Raw genomic sequence first — 25018 nt, forward strand, 5'->3', positions numbered from 1 at the left:
AGGAAAAAAATAAGGATGTCAATTTTTACAAGAAATCTCGTTGGGCTTCAGTGGGACCACTTGTAGGGAAATGAGATTTGCCCCAGCCTTAAGAAATGTCAGTATTTTCAAGCAGCACAGCAGTTACAGTTTCAGTAGCTCCTCTATCTGGTGTTATAATACACCTTTGTTGACTTTTGATTCTTTTTACTCTTGGTGTTTATAGACAGTTCAGAAGCATTTTGCTTAAGAGATGGCAGTATGTTAATAATATCTAGATCAAATATGAAGGGGGTTTTTAATATATTTTAGGTGAGCGTAGACATTGTTGATTTGAATGCCTGATGTAATTGAATTTATGTAAGTGAGCTGCTAGAACCACAGAATCAATTAGGTTGGAAAATATCTCAGATCATCAAGTCCAACCTTTGACCAGTCACCACTTTGTCAACAAGACCATGGCACTGAGTGCCATGTCCAATTTTTTCTTGAACACCTCCAGGGAAGTGACTCTACCACTTCTCTGGGCAGCCCATTCCAATGTCTAATCACTCTTTCTGTGAAGAAATTCCCTGCTATGTCCAGCCTCAACCTCGTCTGGTGCAGCTAGAAACTATGTCCTAGAGCTGCCAGAGCTGGTAGCAGCTTGGAACAGTTCAGTTGTTCTAGAGAAAACAGTTTCTGCATGTCTTCGTAGAAAAATACTATGTCTTCTGCTCAGTTTCAACCTTATTTGGTGATCTTTGTGAATCATATATTTGGGGGATTATTGTATACAATTTTTTACCTAACAAATTCTGATCCAAACCCCACAATATGCACCCATTTAATCTTAAGGTGAATTCCATGTTTACCCAGTCACATCTAGGAGGAATATATTCCCCAAAGTTTATAAATTTTAATTTAAAATACAGCATTCTCACCTGATATTAGACAGCCTTTCACCGGAGCTTACACTGATACCATAGATACATGGATACCAAATGGAATAGAAAGCAGTAGCAAGGTGGAATTACTCCATGGGTGCATAGCTCAAGGTTGAAAGAGAAACAAATGTAGTAAAAGTCAGAAATACACTCACCTGGTGACGAGCCATGAATCCCTTCAGGACTCAGCACAGCCAGCAATTCAAGGGAGTAATCCAAATTATGAGGGAGTCAGAGGACACAGGAGTTTATACAACCCTGTAAGAAAAGGCAGGACGATTAAAGGCATGACTTGCAAAAATACACTTACAAATGTCCAATTTGCAGTACTTCAGGATTGCAGTATTTAATGTTATATTTGTGTTGGGATCTGGCTGAAATACACAGCTCTTTCTTCTGTTAGGACCCTGCATCATTCACTTGAAAAAGTTTCTGTCAGTGTCCTCACTGCATTGCCAATATTATGTCCACTTGAGGATCTCTGGTAGTTCGGGGTTTTTATGACCTTTGAGGTGTTTATTGCTGTTGCAGGACTCTGAGAAGCAGACCAGGCTGTAGACAGCCAAGGTGTAGGAGACAACAATGACTGGTTCCTACAGGGAGGTTGTTGTATCTGAGTTCGGTGACATTGCCCACTAGAATTATAATTTCTTTCATTATTTTAAATATTTGAGGTGTAGCTTCTGAGTGAAAGTCCAGGAAAAACAGTGCCAATCTGTGGGAGGCACAGGACATGCTGGCATACCTAAACCAAGAGCAAAGTGTCACAGACCGCAAGGATTAATAGAAGTAGGTGTTTTTCTCTCATGTCTAATACCATTTTGACCCACAGACCCACAAAAAACTGCACCAAGACTGATCACATGGAAAAAAGTTGCTGGGTCACAGTCCAGGAAGACAGTAAGGTCTTCTCTGGTGTTGCCTGTAGTCCCAAACTTTTAAAATCAGATTATTTAAACTCAGGAGCACCTTTTAGATCAGGGTTAGGAACAGACAACCATGCATGCGGGGCACTGCTGCACTGTAGACAGATGCCAAGCGGGAAAAAGAAAACAAAATTATATTCAATAGTATTTTAAAAAACTCTTACATCTTATAGAATACTGCTCTATTAGTAACAAGGATTTTTCAACTACTAATTTACTGTTTCCTGTAACAAGGAAGGCTTCTGGCTTAAGTGGAATTGCTGATTTACCCAATATTTCAGGACCTGTCTTTAATATTTCTCAGAGTAGCAACATTGGTTCAGTCCCTGTTCTCCCTCCCAAAGCTAGAGAAGCAGCAGATAAAACTCAGCAGATTTCATCAATATTTCATCAAAAGCATCTTAGAGCTCAGGAGCTTGGTGCTTCAACCATAGTTCAAAACACATTTCAAGTAGCTGGCTAAACCAATCCCAAAGCCTGAAGTGCAAAACTGTCTTAGGAATTTTGCACAAAGATACAGGACATTGTGACAGCAAAACTAACCATGCTTAACTAAATAGAAGCAGTTCATGGCTCATCAAGGAAGGCAGCCTTGTTAGGTTATCTTTGGTATAGGAGTCTCGCCACATAGGTAAATGTGTGAGCCGGAAAATTCCCATGGTGCAGGCAGAGCATAGGGTGAGCCAGGTAAGGCCTTCAAGTGGGTAAAGGGCAGTTTAACTGCAAGGGCAACAAGCTGGTGTTGTCACCATCCTTAGGAGCAGAGTTAAGTCAAAACAAGAAAATTCAGACAGGTCTGGAAAGCAAAAAGACAAACCAATCCAAATGAAGCAGGATTGAAGCAGGGAATGAAACAGGGAATGGGGCTCCCTGCTGATAGCATTTGACAGGTGATAGCCAGGTTTGTAATGCCACGGAATAATAGAGGGTGGCTTGTCTGGTTGCTGTGCAAACACAGAGCAAGATATTCAGATGGACTCTTAGGAAATCTGAAGGAGGCCCAGTTCATTGGGGCACGTAATCATTGTGTGGGCAGGTATCACGGACAAAACAATGGGAAACATGTTACAGAGTCAAAAATTGAGCTTTTAACAAGGAGGTAAAGGCCCAGTACTGTCACAATATTATTTTCCAAAATAGCTTTCCAGAATCATGTACACTCCCCAAAAGAGACAATGTCTGGCCAGGGAAGCAGTGTATGGAGGCAGAACTGAGATTCAGTGAGTACGGGGGAATCATTTGTAGCTCCTTCAGGAAAGATGGTCTTAAACTAAAATTATACCACACTGCTGACAGTTACAGTTAGACTGGTTTTGATGAAATATTTAAAGGAAAGACAAGGGGAGAGGAGAACAGATGTGAAAGGGCATGATATTTGCAGTGACGTTTCTTCTGGGTTCATGTCAATAGAAGCTTTTTATCCTCAGATTAGGCCTGGAGCAGAGCTTGGCAAAACTCAAAAGGGAGGCTGAAGCAGCAGAATCCCATCAAAAGAAGGCATAGATTTTTCTACCAGAAAGGCAGTTCCATCTGTGCTAAAGGAAATTACAGAGGCTGCAAAGGTGGAAAACACAATCACGAAAGACTCCATTTAACTGCCATGATGATGATGACATCCTACTTCTGTGTGACATTTAAACAAGGATAATATTTTCAGATAACCCGTTCACCGTAATATATTAAAGACCAGTATTAGGTAAAGGAAACCTTTCAGAAGTCGTAAGTCACACTAAAATGGACATCACAGAAAAATAGACTTTGGAAACTATATGTAAAATACAATATAGCAAGGCAAAATATATTCTCAGGAAAGCATTCTGAAAAATATAAAAGCAAATAATAAACTTCTTTCCAAATATATTGGGAATGAGAATCTGACAGTTTCTGTTTGGCCAATAATTGAGTAAGGTGTAAAAGAAGATTTCAAACAAAACAAGGCCACGGCAGATAATTAGATGGGTACTTTGCCTCTGTGCTCACCTTGGAGGATTTCAGGGGGTTCCTATACTAGAATCCTGTCCCTTTTCTGCCCATGTATGTGATGTGCCACAGCATCTCTCTGCCTGAAACATCTGCCAGGTTGGTAGGAGAGGTTTCAACCAGGAGTAAATCGCCAAGAGCAAATAATTCTCATCCAAAAGATTATATGTTTTAAAGGGCATCAGGAATGAAACAGCCAAACTGCTAACTATGGTTTGGAGCCTCTTGCTTAAAACTGCTCTAGTATTAAAAAAGTCAAAACTGTCAGAATTCACACCAGATCTTAAAGAAAAATCCTGGGGAGTTTTGAGACCAGCCTAATGTATGCAGTAGGCAAACTACTATGAATTATATAAAAGAGCAGAGGTGGTAAAGACATCAATAAATGTGCTCTATCAAGGAGGAGCCAACATGTAAGGTAGAGTCTTTTATCATAAGCTTATCTTTGAAAGAATTGCTAGCCATGTGAACAATACACATCTGGCTTTTTCAGAAGGCTTTTGACAAGTTCCCCAATGAATGCCATCCAAAAATAATTAATGTTGTCATCTTATACAAAATATTCCCGCAGACTAACATTGTTAAAGATGGTTGGTAAATTAAATACTATTTAATACTAGTTAAGATACAATATGTGATATCATGAATAGATCCGTTTTCCCAGTAGAGTAAAGCTGTCAGTCATTCATAATGTTTATCAGTGACTTAGAAAAGAGAAAGGAACAGCAATATGCCCAAAGTCACTGAAGACAGGAAGTTACTTGAAGCAGTAGGAATGAAAACTGACTGCAAAAATTTTACATAAGGATTTCATTACAGTGGATGGCTGAACGATCCCATGTAAAATTAAATTATTTGCAGGTAAAAATGGTGTACATGGTAAACACAGCCCACCCTTAACTTTGTGTACATAATGAGCAGTCCTGAATGAGTCCTGCATACATAGTCCTGTTCTGGGAAAAAATGTTGGAGTTATAACAGACAGTCCTAGAAAAAGATTAACTAAATACTCAGTATTGATCCAGAAGTTACAGCAAATGTTAGACATTATAAGGGAAAGAACAGGATAATACACCAGCAAACAAATCCATGGTGCCCTCTTACTGTGAATAATGTGTGTAGTGCTTCCCCTTAATAATGAAAATATATATAATACAACTGTGGGAGGCACAGAGAGAGAGGCCTGTTGTGGGTAAAGAATGGTTTCCATATAAAGAACAGTTAACCAGACTCAGAGTCAGCATCTGGAAAACAGAAGAAAGATATAACAGATCTGTAAATAAGCAATGGCAGGAAACACTGAATAGGAAATAACTGTTTGCTCATGCTCTTAATGCAAGAACTACAGAGTATCACATAAAAGATGAGATAAACAAGTACAAAAGAATGTACTATTTCATAAAGCATGTAATTAAGTGATGAAACTCATACTTTTGGGCTGTTGTGAACACCAAGGTTTGCCTGCGTTCAAATAATACTTAAGTACATTCAGAGCAAAAAAGAATCCATTAAGGGCAACTGGTCACAAAACTGCTCTACACAAAAATGCCATATTTAAAATTAAAGTTGTGATTTTTGCAATATCTCCTGCATGAATTTTCTGACATGGGTGGCCTGTGAAAAAAATAATGAAATTTTATTTGTGTGCACACAGGTTTCTGTAAAATGGGAGTGAAAATTGTATTTTTATTAAAACAACTTCCTGAATGGAATTCAGTTTCCATGAAAACAGAAGCAGTTTGATGTTAGCAATACTGTTATGAGTTACCTGGCTGAGACCGTAAAAATTCAGCCAGAATCACAAATCCCCTTTCCTTCCAACTTTAAATACTCATGGGCTAGTATATCCTCACCACAGAAAAAGCAAAGACTTGGCTTTGCTCAGGTAATTTACTTCTTGTCAAAATTAGACCAGCTTCCATAAGGCACCAAGGTGCCATGGATTCTGGGAGGAAGAAAACCATTAGCACTACCAGTAAAGTAAAGCTGGCAACAGCTCTGAAATGAGAAGGAAAAGTTCTATTTTTACCTGTGGAAATAACAGTCCAGATTTTCTTCTCCTGCAAGGAGAGGGAAAAATAAAGTGTTAAAAATCACTGGTTTTCATCCTGCACTGTAATGAGTTTGTGCTGTGCTGGTTGGAGCCTCCAAGAGACTCTTCTCTTCCAGCTGACACCACTTTGGCAGTCATCTCCTAGAATGCAGGATAGGGATAACAACTGAAATGAAGCCTGTTTTCTCACCTTATTATTTCCATAGCTCATTGATTTCTTCAAAGTGTCAGCTTCAAAGGAGATAATTACGCATAAAATCATCATCTACATATATCTGTAAAAGCTGGGTTTTGAATGAGTGAATCAGAGACTAGAAGAAACTGAAATAGAATATTATTACAATACATTACATTGGTATTACATAGAAGTGATTTGATAAGAGATACCAAGTATAGTCTCTTGGGAAGAGACTGTATCACAAGAGGCCTTGCTAGCATAATTAGGAGAAAGAAGTTAAAATTCTTAGATACACGGAAAAGAAAGGCACTGCCAAAGAAAGTGATCTTTCAAGGATTTGTGGAAAGGAAGGGCAAGGACAGTATGTCTAAAAATCACAGGGGAGACAAAGACCTGAAAATTATGCAAGCAAGCTGAGTAACAGAAAGAACTCGCTCTCAAATCCCGAATCAAGGATGGTTGATGTTAGTGTTGCAGATGATCAGAAGGAGAATATTACATCTTTGAAGGCAATGGGGTCAGATGGGCTAATCTGCAAATGAAATCAACTTCATCCAGGTACACACTGTATGAAAAGGTGACTTTGCAAGAAGAAAACACCTCTTTGTTATTTACCTCATTAAAATAATCACCACTGAATCTGAAATGAATTAATGAATAGATGAATTAACATGAGTTACTGTAAATTATAGAACTTGCCATACTCAGGAGGAGTGATGGCAAGGACAAAATCATCTTCTATTGTTTTCAGAATGTCAAAATTTTTCATTCAAAAAATAGGAGCTTGGGCTTCCCACTAATCTCTTCAAGATGAGATCTACCTTGGCAGTTCCATGTAAATATCACATCTGCCTGTGAGATGCAGTTTAGAGGGTCCACTTCTGGCACAGTTTACATGATCTCAGTGGAATCTGTGCTTGAGTCAAAAGCAGAATGTTTAGGAAAAGGTTGGAAATGAAAGTCAAGCCATAACCATCTGCCAGCAGCAGCCACCAGAATGCAGTTTATTCTTCTCTGCTTCATCTCCTGAGTATATTACAAACCAGGTTTGGACATACCCATTTTTATTACTACTTCTTGGAGTTTTGGGGTGCATGAGTTAAGGCATCTATTTCAAACAACATTTTTTTAAATCCTTCTTTTTGATCTCTCACTTGTGCATGGTTTTAAAAGAATGATTTCTCAAACAAAAATTGCAAGAGTGCCTTAGCATCTGAAAATGAAAAAAACCCAAGAATAAAAGGTAGCAAAAGTGAAAACAGAAATAATGTGTAAAGTCAGGAAATTCTCCTGGATGCAAAGCAAATTTTGAAAAGAATCTATTTCTAAATGCCAGCTGAGTTAACTATGCAGGGCAGAATGAAAAGGGTATTGCCAAGGGAGACAGAACACATGACTTTTAAAATTCATAAATCTTCATCTTGCAATAAAAATGTAACATGCATAAATGTATAGCTTTGTATTAACTAGCACAAGCCAAAATTTTAATCTCAGATTGAGGCAAGAAAAGGCCATTATGTCCTAAGCTGTAAAAAGACTGAGTGAAAGAAAAAGCCCCTGGCATTCAATGACACTTTTCCATCACACAGGAGCCCAATTCACTCCTCATACTGAAAAGTAACACATGCTTTGGAAGTCCATGCATATCCAAGTATCATACAAAACAGGCTATGCTGGAACACCTATTGGTTTTTCTGTTTTGCTTGGAGAAAATGAGTATTTTATACTGTATTGTATTTTGTGAATGTTTTCTCAAAAGAGGGAAAAAAAAGAATCAAAAAGCCAGAGTGAGTTAGTACAAACCAGCCACAGGAAATCATACAGTCATAAGTAGTCCTGTGGTTTACCTTCACAGCAAGCAAAAAGGACTCAGGATCCAGAACCACGGGTTGAATCATGTAGGACATAAATTATGAAATAAATTTCTGGGCCAGCTTTTATTTGACAGTTTAGTCAGAGAGGGAAATCTATTTAGCTGGAAATCTACTTCTTGCTTCAGTCCATGTTTCATTTTCAGTTTAAAAATACGACATCCTGTAAAATTCTTCACAATCTCATAACCTGGGCTAGCTTTAAAAAGAAAGTCTTTAAAAGCAAGTTTTCCACATGTACAATGAAAATCTGACCATTTTGAGAAGGAAGGGTGGAGTGTACCAATCCTGCTTTTCTACAGTTCTTTTCTAGCCTTCTTTCCAATGAAAATGAGGTTGATACTGTTATAAGCGTCTGTCTGTTTATTCTTGCCACAGTAGAACTGTGAACATGTTGGCCAATTTCAACTAAACGTGACAGAAAGGTAGAGGTCTCAAAGTTGTGAATTTCCTGCAGAATTTACAGAGATGACAGCAATACAGAGGTTAGAGACAAATTTAATGGTCTGTTAAGAGGAAAAGCACGGTGTGAGTTCAGATGCAACGTGCACTGTCCAAGAGACACATCACATATACCCAGCCATGGCCATGGATAATTCTATGCATCCATTTCATTTTAGAGTTTCCTTACGTCTTACACTGCAATCATTACCAAGAAAGTCCAAGTACTTCTGTGCTAGACATGCTGTGTGAAGTAAGAACCAATGGTCAACTTCACAAAGACAGGGGCACAGGGATGAAACAACTTCAGCTGCAACACGGAATTAAGATGTCTTCAAGTAGTTTGATGATTTTTTGTTTGGTTTTGGTTTTTGTGAAATAGTTAAAATAGATGCAAATTTCTTACTATAAATGATCATTTTTTTGAAATATTTTGACTGGGATAGAAAAGAGAATGGTTTGAAAGAACAAGAACTGGTAGAACTAAGAATGGATTTCAATATTTAACCGTGCTGTGGAAGAGCAAGGAGAGAGAAGAGGAAAAGATGCTGAGAATACCATTATAAGCAGAATCAGGACAGTTGGGGTGATGGCAGAGAACAGAGTGGGAGAGCCCCACTTTCTATCCTTTTCCTCCTTACTTGCCCAGCCTGGCTAAGGACACAATTATTCCAATCAGAGTATGAACCTTTTTCCCCTCCATTTGAATGAACAAATAATGAATACTTTAGAAAAGACTTCTTGTAACTGTAGAATGGAGAATGTGCAGTTTCCTTATTCCCCCATACTCACCTTATAACTTAATGAAGGAAACAGTAACCAGTCCTTTAAGAATATCCAGATCCAGTTCTTCTTTTACAGTAATTATAAGAAAATGAATCTATTCTACAAAGTTAATGTTAGTCTCCTTCTGTAAAATAGGTTCAGTAGCCTATATTTAAGAGAAGTTTAGATCAGCAAGAAACCCAGTATTATACAACATATCTAAAGTATTTTTACTGGCAATTCTGATTGTTAAAGTTTTTTTTGTTTTGTACGACAATTCTTCCATGTCATCTTGGGTACAGCAAAATTCCACATTAAAAAGTTTAATAAATGAAGTAGTTGGTAATTTAAATGATATCAGAATTGACTCATCTATAGAAAGAAGCTGATATTCTGTGTTGAATGTACTACAATTAATAAGCTATAAAGAGTTATGGCACATGCTCATTTCTTGCTGTTAATTTATTGAGCAGCCAACGTTTTCCATTTTTATGATGACTTGAAATTACATAACTCAAATAAAACTACAGTGTTGTCTCCCTACAAATCTCTTCTGTTTTTCTGTATCAGAACTCCATTACAGCCCAGCTCTTCACAAAGTTTCTTGGAAGACAAAGAATATTTATCCTCTTTATCCTCACTATTCCAGATTCCTATACCTCTGGGGGACAATTCTATATTGTGAGATATAGACAAGGCTGTAAATTGCAAAGGGGATACGCACGTGCTGTCTCACAAATATGACAAATTTAATTTTTACTTCACAATTCTCTTTCATCTGAAAGAAATTGTCCTGTGGATGATTTTTGTGCAGAACATTTTAATAAGGAAGGATATACATGTTATAGCAGAGCCATCAGGATAAATGGAAACCCTGAAATGTAGTTTATTAACAACAACAACAACAAAAACAAAACAAAAACACAAACTTCACGGCACTTTGCAAACCAATTAGCACCAGTATAGAACCCAGATGGACTGTGGTAGGATGCAGCTTCTCAATAGCCTCACCTGTGCAGTATAGAGGCTACATATTAACATAAGAGCTCAAGTGTATTTTCAGGTTTCTGAAAGTAATAGAGATACTTTATTTGTCTGAAGCATGAGGAACAGGTACTGTAATTTCAAAACAAAGTATCTTTCTAGTGACCTTGGTCTCTGTAACTCTTGGAAACATTGAAGAGAAACAGACATCTCTGGAATGCAGTGTACTTTCAGAGTAAAATCATGAATGGCTTCTGCCTGTCTTAGGGTTACTGTGTGCCCTTTAAGGAGAGCACATTCCTTCTCCCCTTCCCAGACATCTGACAAGCAAAACAAACACAAACCTAGGCTTATGAAGACAGAAATTATTTCTTTGGTTATTTCTCCCCATCTTCTGCATTCTCTTTGTTTTCAAGATACCAAATATTTCATTAAGGGAATCTCTTCCCAATTCACATGCTTGGTCGAGCTTGCAGATTTAAAGAGTGCTCCTATAGGAGCCTGTGATGGAAATAGATGGGAATAAAACATTTCTCATCACTGTGGAGCACTGTAGTCCCTAACAGCAAAACATAATCCCCTTTCTTCTCTTAAGAATGCATGAGAAAAAAAATGAAAAACTAAAGATATGGAAGCTGGAGAATCCATGTACTCCACCTGCAATTAATTTGATATATCTCTCCAACTCTGTCTGAAGGACCTGAAATCCCTGCCTTCTGGTCTCCTCTTTCATAGCAGAACTGCTAAAAATGACTTCTCATCTGCAAGTTTTTAGAAGAGCCATCATCAGATCATGATTTCAGCAAACATTGCTGATGCATTCTGAAGGGACAATGAATAGCAGAAAATTGCAAGGAAAAGCCATTTCATCTCTTTATAGTGCTAGCAATTTTCTTCTTATAATGTAGTATCTGTGGTTGGAATTCACACCTCGGGAAAGGCATGAAAGCTATAAAGAATTCAGAATAAAAGTTACAAAGCATGTTTTAACATTTGATTGCAAACCCAAAACCCATTCTCAGGAAATGCAATTAAAGAAAAAGCTAAGAATGATTTGTAGGACTTTTTCTTGAAGACGATCCACTCCTTTTAGCTAAGCAGCTATTGACTATTTTGATACCTACTCTGCAGTTCAGTTTTTATTCACCTAAGTCTTGGAAACAGCATGGAGCTGAGAGAAACCAAACCATAACTTGTACTTTAAAAGGCTAGCTCACAGCAGGTGAGAGGAAAAGCATCAGGTTTTTTGTCCCCCTTAGAGAGGATACACTCAGAAAATGGATGGAGGTTTATGTGAATCATTCACTTGCAAATAGAGAAGGAGAAAAGTAATGAAAAGAACAGCTTGAAACAGGAGCAAAACCAAAGTCGATTTTTACAAGTCAATAATACTGCTATTATCAGCCATGATCCATTGTAATGTGAACTGCTGCTAGAGAAAACTCAAAACGGGGTAACTGCAAATAAGAGATGGTGTTTCTAAACACAAGAAAATGGAAACGAGAACTCTCGACCAGCTGTTCCAGCTATTTTCCTCCAAGAGCAGGCTTTCAAAATCTTTTCTTTTGCCTATTATTACCACTATTCTTTCTAATGCAAGAATTCAAATTCTTCTCCAGGTTTGTGCTAAAGCTGCCCTAACAAGTAGCTGTAAGAAGACAATGTGCTTGCCCACATAACAGAGATCCTTCTATACAGTAGTAATGGGAACCACGAAAGTGTTAGGAACTTTCACACTGTTCTTAGTTGTGAAGACAATGGCTTGGAAACTTCATGTTTCATAACGCCTTCATCTTTTTTTTGCTGATCATATCTCTGGCTCTGCAGTCCTTTTGCAGCACTTTCCAGTATGTGTCCTAGTGGGCAGTTCCCTAGTAAATCTCTGCATTGAAAGTGAGCCCTTTCCACTTTGATTCAGTTTCAGAACCAACCAATGCCTTTGGCAGGAGGAATCACAAAACTGGACGCCAGCAGTGACTGATTTCCTCAGTTTTGACTTCTCTTTTCTCATTGTATGTATGCCTTCGTGTAACAACAACAACAAAAGAAAGTAGCACTTTAATATTAAAATGCTATGGCATTTGGAAATCTTCAGAGGGGCACAACGACTAGTTTCATGCAACTGTAAAGCTCAGAATAAACACAGAAATAACACAAGGGATGTCATTAATTATGCACAACAATTTTAGACATTTTCAAACATGGTATGATGTCAATTTCTAATGTGTTTTTTATAGTCCAGTTCCACTCTTTCTCTTTGCAAATCAAGCAGAATTTTACCAATCAAACAAAAAGCTTGCTGAAAATACCCAATAAGGACAGTGCCCTGAGAGCAAATCTCGTCCACTATTAACCCCTGATGTCCGAATAATTATTTAATGGACTTACACAGCTCTTCTATTCTGAAAGTGGAGTCTATTACACTTTTCCTTGGGCTCTTCTGGAGTGTAGTTGTCCTCTCCTGTTCAGAAAACAGTAATAAAATTCATTAGTTTTGTGGAATTTGGAAGATTTTGGCAAAGTTTTGGCCTTTATCCAAGAGCAGCAGCAAATTAAGTGACTGGGTTGATTTTATACACTTATAAGAAACACCATACATACATATACATATATATATATATATATATGTATATATGAATGCTATGGTGGTCTGATTCTGCACTGATCAATAGGAAGACTTGAATGAAAAAAATGAAGGACCTAAATAAACATTTAGATGAATGTGAGGATTATATTCATACCTTACTTATTTATTTCCTTAGTAAGGTGTTCTGATTTTTTGCTCAATGTCTTTTAATATGGTCTATATTCCCAATTTAACACACTTTGTAATGGATACAGACAATCACAAGACTGTTCTCATTCTCATTTGACAGGCAGAGTTTATATTTTTACAGTAGTAAGAAAATCAGGTGTTAGAATGAATTCTGAACTCAGTTCCATTTGCATTTTCTGTATTTAAACAACCCTGATGATGGCTGAATTTCCTCTCTAGCTGTATGATGAATATAAAATACATGATCGATAAAATATATGATCCCTAATATCCGACAGAACAATTTTCAGGAGTTACTCCAATAACTCTTCTCTTCAGAATAAACAAAGGCAGGATTTTTCAGTTCATTATCATATATACAGGGAATGTAATGGCCAGAATATCACAGAACCCCTGTGAGGCTTCCAGGTCATTTGGTAGCAGCTTTTTGGATCACTTTCACTCTTGCTTATGAACTTTGTCTCCAGACAACTGCTGTTTATCCTTATGGAAAGATTTGAAACAGCCAAACTAGTTCTGCCATACCCTGTCTGTGTCTGCTCTCACACCACTGCTCTAACAGATGCAGCTTGAAATGAACTTCCTCACATTTTTACAAGAAAAAGAAAGACAGTGAACTCCCTATCGGCCCAGGATGTGACACAGAGGAAGCAGCAGCAGTGACCACTGGCACCGTGTAATGATTTTGCAAGGTGAACAAAGTTTAAGACTGTGCTGGATGCCAGAGTACACAAAACTTTAGCAAATTACATAATCTTTCGTGGTGGTATTTTAAAACTTTTTTTTTTTTTTTAATGCATTGGTTTTAGATAAAAGTCACACCTTTTTGGATGAAGACAAAAAGTGCTTTAGAAAATAAGTAAAATCTGGTGAATGTGAAAGAAGTGGCAGGTCAGCTCCTGCTAGACTTGCTCTCATGAGGAGGCCTGAGGCGTATGAACGGGAACAGAAATACTCAGTCAACTTCAGTCTCTCACCTGTTAACCTCTAAGCTGAGCATGACACTTGAGGAAAAGGAAGAGGTTTCCATTTCAAATAACTCATCTGCAATAGAAACCACCAGAATGGGACTAAATAATTCAGTCTTAATGAGAAACACAGTTATCCTTTGGGGTTTTTCACACGAGTTACACTGTACCTAACATAGACTTTTCATAGACTATGAAAGTCATGGAAGTCTTTTTCCCAGATAATATTATTTAATTATGCCAGTCAGAATGAAAACCTAATAATCTTGGACATTGCTCCATGAGTTTCAACTGTGTGCTAGAGAAATACTACCTAATAAATTTTAAAACAAGTGTTTTTCTTTATGATATAGGGCAAAAAGGAAGAATAGACCCTTTAAATTCCTAAAATCCTTCCTATGTAGCAGTATTATTATAATTTCTGCAAGATCACATATTATTTTTGGTGAGCATTAACAAAATCTAAATCACTACCTCAATTTTCTTAATGTAAAAATCTTCCATGTCCTTCTTACTGTTATTTTTTCATATATCCTTTTACTCATTCCTAATCAGAGAGAAAAATAGTTTACTCTCAATACAAACTTTATAGTTATTGTACATTCTTTTTTGCATTTTTTCATAGAAATACACCCTCATTCCACAACATGTTCTTTAATGTCAACTGTATGTTATGATATTTGGTCTTTTTCAGCTAGAATGAAATTACATGATTTCCTAGGACATTTATAATATACGGATCATATTTCCCTGTAGGGCCACTTGGCAGTGTCAAATGAACCACTACAGTTATGAACTCCTTTCAAACATTTTTTTTTACAGCATGTGACAAGAGTATAAAATCCTTCCAGAAACTAAACAGCAAAATAATAAAACATAAAATCCATACTTTAGTGAACTTCCTGCATGTAGCAATTTACTTTAGAAATAGAGTCTACCTATAGTAATTCTACAAAATACCCTGTTAAGAGCAACATGACTACTAACAATTTTGAGCTTTATTACTTAAAATATAAGAAAAAGGTAGAAAACACCTCAGAAGAGGTTTTGTATTTTCATTAGCTGCTCTATGGGCACTATTGATTTCAGCTCAAACTTTGCAAGAGAAAAAGTTCTTTGGCTTGAGGATTTTGAAGTCATCAGTGATAAAAGCCACCTAACTTAACAATACAACTAATGCAGTTTTTGCAACAATGGATAGGAGAGATTTGCAATGTGGATGACAACATCCAACTAAGTAGCCAGGCTGCTCAGCTGGTCCATGTCTTCCAGCTTCAAAGACTTCCTATGCTCATGCTGTTTCAGTTTCTCTTTTGTAAAAACAGTTCATGAACTGTGTCAGTCTCACTGCCTTACAGGGTCCCTTCTCCTGGCGTATCTTCCCTGACCTGTGCTCCTAAAGCAAGATGGAAGAAGCCCAGTTATCAGCCTCTCATCCATTTTCTTTAAAATAAATGACAGAGAATGGGAACTAAGACCACAAGAGGAAAGCACATCAGGTGGCAGAGTGCTACTCCTTTCTGAGAACTCATTTTGTAAAGTGAATCTGCATTCACTCATAGGTAAAAGTAGGTCAGAACATCTACATGTGAGAAGATGGCTCTGCACCAGAACAGGCAAGTAGAGGCATTTTGCAGTTTTTCTCATGAAGCAGAAGCTCCACACCCATCCCTTCTTCATGCAGTCCCTCAAAACAAGAGACTTCATAATAACTACTGGAATGACTTCTACTGCACTCATCTCCATAACAGCTCTCCATAACAGCTTCTTTTAACAGAAGAAGCTGGTCCATGGCTGTAAATCACAGCTATTTTTCTCACTTTAGTACCTTGTAGAGTTTTCCTGAAAACATTAGTGGGAATGAATCTCATCACACATCCAGTGTCCTGTTCACTGGAGGATCTCTGATGAGATATATTTTTTAGTGCACTGAGTAGCGTATTCTTGTTGTGAAACTCCGAGCAGTAGATAAGGTGGTGGTAACAGAGTAGCAGGAAACAAAAAACACCCCCAAATTATTTTGTTCTCTTGCATCTCAGACGCAGAGAGTAATGCACATAAAAGCCATATAACACAATGCTAAACTACATCCCACACTGGATACAAGCACAGAGAAACATGGAGAGCTAGACAAAAATCTGCCCAATGTATACTGAAGTGAAGCACAGAAGAGTAAAAATTGCTTTTTTTCTGTGAAAATGTTTTACAAAGATATTTGAAAAATAGTGCTAAATTATATTAGCACTATTTACAGATGGATAAGCTGCAGTAGAGAAAAGAAGTTGCTTTTCCAGCACCACTAAGCACAGGACAACAATAGGGGTAGAAATTATCTTGGTTTTGTCCAACTTCTGGCAGGCTCACATTCACCTGCACTCAACCTCTGGTAATGCAAACCTGCTGCAGCCTGTGCCCCCTAGCTGAGTGTGCCTGCAGAGGAAGGATCTGCCCTGCTGAGCTCAGAGGGAGCTTGCAACTGTCTGCATTGGGGTGTATGGCTGTGCCCTGCAATTTCATCACACAATACTCCCTTTTAAAGCTCCTCTGTGGCATAGTGCAGGCCTACACTAATTCAAGTACTGCTGTGTGGCTCAGATACTGATTTGATGCTAATCTTACTGCATTATTACTAAGAGAACTGTTCAGGCTTTATAATGAATGTGACATTTCTGTAGTAAAACACATTTCATCTTGTAATTACTCCAGCCATTATATTACATCTATGAGCAGAAATAGTGTTGAAGAAAATACTGCGCTGCATCATGAAGAAAAATGTAATTCAAAAAATCACAGGCTACAGCAGGCATCATAACTACAGTAGCAATAAGATCATTTATCTAGCACTCATGAAGGGAAGAGATTACTGACTCACCATTCCAGCCAAATTCAGTGTAGGACAGGGGTTCCATTATCTTTTCCTATACATAACTGGTACCAGACACATTCGGGCATGGAACACACCAAGTACTGAGTATAGTTAGGGAAAAAAAAACAACAACAAAAAACACACAAAGCAAAACAAAGGAGAGCAGTATTGAAATCAGAACAAATAAAGAGGAGAAAGTTTTAAATGATAGGTGTGATAAAATTATTTGTCAGCTCAGTGTGAAGCAGTGGAGGAACTGGTGGGAGTGAAGTTAAACAGAAAAGAAGGTCAGAGAAGGGACAAGGAAGACAATCTGCAGTGCTGAAGCTGCAAGTCAATTAGAATTATGAAAGGTCAGAGAAGGATAACTCAAGCTGTATCTCTCACGGACAAGCGGAAAGAAATTATAAAAAATAATAAGCACAGGAACATAGAGAACAGGGGGAAATTACAAAGGAGGAACTCGTACTATTTCATTATTGCCAGCAATACCCTTACCAATGGGGTTAAATAAATTATCACTGAAACAAAAAGATACAAGCCTCTAAGAAGACCCATAGTCTTTCTTGTAAATAGAAATTTGTGATACATAAAAGATTTGAAGAAACTACATCCAGTTTAAAATGTTGTTTTTCACTTCATTTTCTCCTACCTACACATGGATGAGCAAACTGAACCTGCAGCTCGGTAAACACCTGACTCAATGAAGGATTTTACCCCTGTGAAGGAAACACCTATCTCAGAATGTTTGGTTAAGTGGGGCCTACCGTTATACAGGCAAAGTAGTTCACAGCTTGTCAGATCCTGCTAAGTCAATTTGACAAATAAACAGTACCATTAGTATCAGTAACATAGGAGTAAGAAGTACTTACCATCCCAGGAAGTTAAAAAAGAGAAAAGGAAACTTTAATTGAAAAATGTTGCATCCAAGGAGTTTTCAAAACAAAAGCTGAAATCACTGTTGGAACATACACTGAATTTATTTTCCATAGTTCTACAGATTATAAAGCTTTCAGTGACTTAAGATGCATTATTGAATTCCACTGCTATGTATGCTTGCTAAATTCCTTTTGGTTTTATTGGAGAATGGAGTAAAAGGACCAGTAGGACCTGGGCCTACTCCACACTAAACATTTTCATTTAGAGGTTTCTCTCAGAGTTTAAAAATATAAGTATACTTCTTGTTGTAGAAACTCACAGTATTTAGCAAAATCAGCTCCTAAGGAATTAAGAGAGATAGACTAGGAAAAATAATGCAAACTTACCTCATGGCAACTGGAACCACTGGATACCAAGACATTTAACATTTCTAATAAATCATGCTACAGTAACTTCAATAAAATACTCAGCCCTAACATCATTTTTCAAACACCTGCCTGCTAAGACCATAAATTCACAGGTGGGCTGAACACAGAATCAATGTGATATTAATAAATCGGGGAAGAAAGCAAGTGATTACTCAGGTTTACAATATAAAACAGGATTGAATTCTTACACCTGTGTTTGTAGATGTAGGTAATGAGTTCACATGGCTGTGGACAAAAAAGCCATACATCAGCACATGATTACTTAGGGAGGTGGTTCATTGTCTGTGTTTGTAACATGGACATTGCTTGAGATACGTGCAGAAAATCAGGCTTGTCCATTCAGTCATTTATTCCCCTTAAAAAAAAAAAAAAGAAAAAATTTATAGTTATGTTCTCTTCATCTCTCTCAACTGCTCAGATATTTTACTAATCATGGGTGAAAAAAACCAATCAAAGCCAAGAGCTAATTACACATTTATAATTATACATTTTTATATATTTTATTTAATGTCTACTATGATTTGGGGATATTGAAATTCTACAGTAGAACTGAAGGTTTCACTACCTGTTATTTGTTATTTTAATTTTTTCTTTATATATATATATATACACATATACATACATATATATGTATATGCATACATATATATGTTAATTTCATTTAGGTTGAGAAAACATATGGGTTTTTGTTTGTGAGGACAGACTTCTAGTACTTACAGAAATTTTTGAACATGACTGTTGCAATTCATTTCACCTTTAGTCTTATTTCGAAGCTGTAAGAAATTCACAGTATATCATCTGTATAAAGATGTACAGGGAAAATACTACCTTAGCAAGAGCTGCAGACTTCTTAGCAATGGTAACAATTAATGAGAGAAAAATGAACCCAATCTGTCTTTTATACTGTGTTGAACTTGCAAAGTGAAAGTCAAAGAGGAAATAAACCTTTCTAAAGTGAGCCTCTTTCATTTGAGACTAAAGATACATACTGTTGAATTCCCACAATGGTACTCCTAAAGTGTTTGTTAGGAACACATAATTGCAAAATTTACTGTGCTACTGACAATCAAAAATTACAGTAATCATTCTCCTTTGCATCAGTGAAAAGGAAAGGCTCTGAGTCAGGTACACTTTTCAAATACACACAAATCATGCATTTAGCTGGTGACTTCTGAAAATTACATTTATAGGTATACCATTACCCACTTGCATTCAGAAGAACCTGATTTGTGCTTACATAAAGATGGATTCACAGCCTTCTTTATTTAATAAAATATTGAAGTTCACAGTGTAACACAATCATGCAATTTACAATATTGTAAATTACAATTTAAAATTTGCATCATTGGAAGTTGTCAGGACATTGCACAAATTACCACTCCAGACCACCACAACAGGAAGAAAACGTTTTGTTTCATTCCTTATTTTCCCTTAAAAATGAAAAAGAACAAGCATAGGTTCCACTAATGGGAAAATATTTGGAGTCTAGGTCTTGCCCTGCATCCTGGAGATCCCCTGTCACTTCAACTGTCTTGCAGAGCAGCAGGTCCTGGAATAGCCCTATGAATAGTGGCATGTTACATATGTGGTATTCAAACAACATACAGAGGTGACATGATTTTTTTTTTAATTGGAAATTAACAGATTTCTTTCCTTCTTCCCTTATTTGCTACATGCTTAAGTTCCACTGAATTAATTGTAAATGAGAAATAAGAAAGAAGAGCATCAGGTCTGACACCATTTTCACTTTTAAGAGATGAACAACCTGGATGGATAACATCAAAGCACCAATTTTCTTCTAGTAGTTCAGCTCATTTTTGTTAACTGAGTTATTCATCCAATATGTTCAAAGTCCATTTAAAAATACAGTCCCTAAAATAATATTAGCACATGCTTCAGCAGGGAGCAGCCAGCCCTTGTCAGCCCCTGTCATAGCAGAGAACATCTGAAGTTACTATTCAGCCGTGGAAAAGCTTGTGAAGAAAAAGGAGAGAGAAATGAAGCTAGAAAAAAACAGGACAAAGAAGTTAATGGGGAATGAAAGTGACCATCACACTGCTCTTAAACCAGATAATTTCTTCTACAGCAGTTTTTTATCCAAGGCAAAAAAGGAAGGTGAACTGGAACACATATAGTAGGATATCCAGAGATGGTCATTGCTTCTGCTTAGTGTGACTTACACAGGGACAGAGCATTAATAGCTTTTGCAAATGACAGACATAACATTTAAAAATCAATACAAATGTGCAATCAGCACACATAAAGGAGGAACCTGTTTAAAAAAAATCCATTAAAGAATATCAATGATGACGTACTTGTCATTCTGCCTCTATATATTTTTAGTGCACGTTCTCCTGCAAGTCCCTTGTCTCCAGGTTTACCCTAATTAGTTGGAAAAAATGCAATTAAAATGTGACAAGAAGTTCTTCTGATAAAAAATGCAAGCTTCTCAAGAAATTATGACAGCATTTTCCCCCAGAAACACAAGGATATGGAACACAAAATATTAGTCATAGATTTGCATAAAAACCCCAAATCAAACTTGCACAATGACCAGTCAACAATTTTTTACTGCAAAAAAGGAAAATGAGGTGCAGCTGTTCCTTTGCTGCAGCATCATAAGATAACAAAAGACTTGCAACATCTTGTTTCATACAACTGAAAGTACTCCTCTTTTTAATCTGCTCAACTATCCTTTTGACTGTGGTGTATTTTCTCCAAGTAATATTGTCTGTGGCAGAAGTGGGCTGCTTCCAAAGTGTGATTTATCTACTTGTTTACTGAAGCACACACTGATTTCCCATGAGAACAGGGAAGAGCTGTCAGTTCAATTTATTTAACAAAACTTCTAATTGCTCCTTAATTTCTGTGTAAGTAAAAATATTGGAGAAAATATTAAAGGCAATTTCTATGCACAGAACATTGAAAATGTCCAGTGATATCAACAAGAACAAGCCTCTGGCAGATTTTCTACATCTATGGGGGAATGTATATCAGTCACTAAACTGTGGGAACATGAAGTACTTCTTACTCTTCTTTACTCAATATACAAATGACAAGTTACTAGAAAGCTTTGGGTCAGAGGTCTGCCCACAGTGTCACCAAGCCATGCTGTTCAGCAGTTCATGTTATCGAAAAGGTTTAACTTTTTCTTTACATCTTCCTCTTATGTATATCATACTTCCTTGCATTTACAGATGGCAATGAAGATTCCAGAGGAACTATCTATTCAGTCTTATTTCATCATTGAACACTGCAGACAGAGAAAGAACTAGCAATCAACACAGCAAAAACAACTCAAAGACAGTCCTCCTGAAACCATGCAGTGGTAATGGTCTTGAAATAAAATCTTGTGTATGGACACTAAAAAATCATTTACTACTGTAATCACTGGGAAAGACTTGCTGAGCACTAGGCCTGGTGGTGGAAGATGACACAAATAAATGAAAAAAGAAATGTTATCTATCTAACAATACTTACATGTAAGCTATAAATACCTAAAACTTGCAGTTTTATCTGTGCAATATTTGGAACATATATAGCTCTGCGTATCCTTCAGCACCTCTGTAAGGACAGAAAGGGCACAAAAGTTTTATCTGGAAGTGAGGTACCAAGTGGTTATTATAGAGCATTGCACATGTGTTAATAATCACCTTCTGATAAAGTCTACTGCGACAATCTTGTCTGTTTTTTCCCCCGTCCTACACTGTCCTCTTCTACTGAATATATACCCTGTTTTCAAAACTACCCACTGGCTATTCATCAGTAGTTCACCCTTTTTCAGAAGAGCAAAAAAGTATTTTAAGTCCTGTAATATCTCTTCTGATAGAAATTCAAACAAAAGGAAGCGCAAATAACTTCGTGGTAAAAAGTTGTGCCTTGTGCTTGAGAGTTTATTAAAGACATTTCTCACAGGGACAGTTTCATGAAATAGCCATACTGTTGTTCTTAAATCCAAATCCTAACCAATAAAAGATGACTAAGTGTTACTGATATACAAAGTCACCCTTTTCTCCTTTCTTTCCAGGAACCCCAAGTGATCTCTTAGAGACAAAATATAGTACATTATTTCATTTTTACCACTCAGTAACTTTGAGGTCAAGAAGGCAAAAGAAAGACAATAATGTATCTCTTCTCCTCTAATTCCATCACTCCCATCCTCCCCATTGTTCCTGAAATAATAAAACTGTGCATGAATTTTTCACATAACCAACCAACCAACCAGAAAAAAAAGGAAGAAAAAAACCCTAAACACAGGAATTAATGCTTGCAGTTAGATTTCCCATGTGTTTCCTAGGCAAAACCACAAAGTGGGCACTGCAGCAGATATCTGCACACAGCTTTAAAAAAGTAACATTGACTTAACACTCACTGACATCTCTGCAAAACTCAAAATCTTCAATTATTGCAAGAGAAAACCCTAAAAAATATTGCATGGACAAATTTAGACTATCTAGAGTAACACTGTACCCTTTTCCCAAAAAATCCTTATACCCATGAAAAGAAAAATGATGGCAAAAGTTAGAAAAACATGTCATAAAAACACTGAAGAATTATTTTAAATCATAATTACATAGTATTTTCAGAATTTTTGTTTAACCTTTAAACCTTTTTTAACTGGTTATCCCATGTTCCCTTGTCTTCCTTTTGGTCCTGATGGTTCCCTCTGAGGGAGGTGAAAAGAATGGCCACAGTCAGAAAGTTGAAGACGCTGGATTTTAACATGCATGTGTACCAGGAAAAGCTGGCTCTACTGAACTCCAGATGCATCCTGCTTTTTTTTTTTTTTTCCAATTTGGAGGAAAGTGGAAAACACTTAACTAGTCACCTATTAATCAAATGGTAACTATTTAAGAAAAAAAGTGTTTTGAACAGTTATTAATCCTTAATAAATGGGCATGTTTGTGATTTCAAGAAGGTTGGGTATCTTATATTGATATACCACTATTTTCCATAAAAGATTTTCATCTTGTTTTTTGAAGTAATATGTGGTGAAAATCTTTTTACAAAATATTGAGTGGTGATTTTAGTTCCACTAATTTTAGTGGGCAAGACTGTGCTCTGAGGTTTGATTTATGTGAATTTATTTTAGTTGAGAAGAATCGATTCCTATGAGTCTACTGATGACAGGACACTTGCTACAACAAAACATTTATTTTGCAGGATTATTAGTATAATATTTCATAAAGATATGTGTATAAAACACATATATGTGTATCCAAGTCATTAGGAAACAATTGTCAGTGGAAACTACTGCAACGCAGTATTTCTGGACATAAAGCTGATAGCTCTTTTAAAACCTCAGCAAGGCTACAGCCAAGGACTTAACTTCCTCATGAGCTCAGGCTCTGCTGATCTAAGGACTCTGGAAGAGTCTCCTGCACTCCATTACAGATACTGGGGGTTATCTAGGCACAGCTGAGATAGGGAGGCAGGAACAGAACAGGGATAAGATAATTGCAACATGGTCTTCAACTACTAGAATATTTTTATTTTTTTGCCAGTGCTGGCAGTTCTGACTTGCAATTTCAGTTTTAGCAGTTACAGATTTGGCTCCTGAGGGCCCTTCAGATGTGCCCTTTCCTGGGGCTGTGGCTGCTAGCACTGCCTTGCCTTGGGAATTCTGTAGCAACTCAGAGATTTCTTGTCACAAAAAGTGTAAAGATAAGAGAATCTCAGAACTTAAAGCTGTGGATTAAATTAGACAAGAAAACTAATTAAAGAAGAGAAATTATATGGTATTTCCCACTTAGATCCCACTAGAGAACATTGTCCTTCACAACTCTGTTACAGTAAACCCTTGACCTCCCATGCTGTAGATCACAGTTAATTGGTTTTCCAATAGCTGTGTTCTCAGCTATTTCTACGGGTTAGCAATAAATATCTGGAAAGGCGTAATACACAGCTTCCTCCTAACAAGTGTTTTAATTTGAAGAAATCAGCAAGCAGTCCCTGGTTTTCACAATCAAATACCATATTTCTCAGATGAAACTGATATGATCTTCCATTAGACACACTTAAGAGCTAACAATAAGATTTTTATATTTCTTATTTATTTACTTTGTTTTTTTCAAAAAGCAAGAAGGGGATTTGGAAGTAAAAAGATTTTCCCTAAGATCTTAAAATCTGCAGACAGACATCCCTGGAACATGAAACATGCACTCACCCAGAAAGAAAGCAATCTGGGCAGAAATGGGTCATACAAAATGCTTCACTATACTGCTTGACTCGGGAAACAGTAGATGGACGTGGCAGAGTTGTCTATTGTCCAGAAGGTGCATTCATATTTGATGGGAGTTGGACTTATGCCAGTTGCCTCTGAAGTCATTTGAATCAGTTTTTTTTGCTTCCTGTGAGAGACATAGTGATGTACACCTGCTAACAGGCAGTCCTGCAGAGTTGTTGGAGAGGAGCACTGTCATGAGGCTGCAGAATAATTGCCCCAGAGGTTCAGAGACTGTTGGAAACTTCTTTCTCTCTTCTTTCACCTCCTGAAAATGGCCAGGTCCCAAGAGCAGAAGACATACCATGTGGAAAAGAGCACAAAGACCACTCTGTGAGGGTAAAACAGTCAGGGAACATTGACCTTGACAAAGCAAAGGTGATACAAATGAGCGGAAGGTGTCACCTAGAAGAACTCATATCCTCAGAGAAACCTCCTTTGACTAAAGACCCCAGAGTGGTGTTACTCTGACAAATTAGTTTCTTGGCTTGTGTAAACTCTTGGATTTTTCATTGATGGACAGCCTGATACAACATTAAAAACACCTTCAAGCGCTTGGACAGTTTCTTCAGCTGACAGGCCTGACAGACATCTGGACTGTAACTATCCAGGCATGAAATGATCAGCTGTTACAAAACTCTTATCAAAGACTGCTACTAGAATTCTACAGTAACTAAAGCTTTGCTCAGGGATTTGGCCTTGTTGAGGGGAAGAGGTGAGACAGGCAAGAATGGCCGATGACAACTATAACATAATTCATCTAGAGAAGTGCAGT

The sequence above is a fragment of the Corvus moneduloides genome, chromosome 1 (assembly GCF_009650955.1).
Source record: "Corvus moneduloides isolate bCorMon1 chromosome 1, bCorMon1.pri, whole genome shotgun sequence".
Lineage (NCBI taxonomy): Eukaryota > Metazoa > Chordata > Aves > Passeriformes > Corvidae > Corvus > Corvus moneduloides.